Below are 898 nucleotides of genomic sequence, written 5' to 3' on the forward strand. Positions count from 1 at the left end.
AGTCTGGGTTTGATTCGTCATGTGACTACAAACCGTCCGAATGGTGCTTTGCAGGCAGGACGTTTCATCACAAACTGCATCGTCCCTCAGATGGGCGTTAAGCCGGGTGTCCCGTCTGTTAGTATTAGTTGGTGGCCGTTAAAGATCGCACGGTGTCCTTCGTGAAGAGTAGGTGAGTTGATCACCGGCACCTTGAACAAATCAAATTCCTGCGTTAAACTACATGGGGCACCAAATAATTGGTGCAAAAGCACCCCCTGGATATTGGAGCCAAACAATAGGCTGAGTTTGTAACATGTACCAAGCATTTCTCAAAAGTCGGATAATAAGATTCATTTTCCATCTTAATATACTGTTACTGGTTTCAGAGTGAGCGCGCCGGGATGCACGAGGGGGGTCGCTCGGACCCGCCGTTCGACTTCGGATCCTGAGGCCACAGAAAAACTCCACTGCCCGATGGGTTGTTCAGCAACCGTGGACACCGGTTGAGGTAATTAAATTGAGCATGGTCCTCATGTCCTCAGTCATGTTGCATTACTTATTGATCCAATTTACTTGAACTGGGGCACTACACCCTCAAAGCCCACCAACCTACTTATAAGGGAATGGTTGGGCAGATGTTGGATATATCAGCGAAGCTAATCAGTTTGGTACATTCATCCCGTCTATTTAATACATACATGCTTATGTCAGACCTAAGCCTGGTGTTGGCTTAGTGGTTAGGGTGGCGGCTTGGGATCCCAGTGTCCTGAGTTCAAGCCCCGTTGGCTGCTGAATTAACACCAGGGGGTTGACTCAGCCTGTCATCCTTCCGAGGTCGGCGAAATGAGTGCCAGTGTACTGGTCCCGGTGTATGCCCTGGTTAGAATAGGTGTACCATATCCCTGTGTGTCGTAAG

This window comes from Eptatretus burgeri, chromosome 14 (assembly GCF_056783735.1).
Source record: "Eptatretus burgeri isolate ZD-2024b chromosome 14, Ebu_testis_v1, whole genome shotgun sequence".
Classification (NCBI taxonomy): Eukaryota; Metazoa; Chordata; class Myxini; order Myxiniformes; family Myxinidae; genus Eptatretus; species Eptatretus burgeri.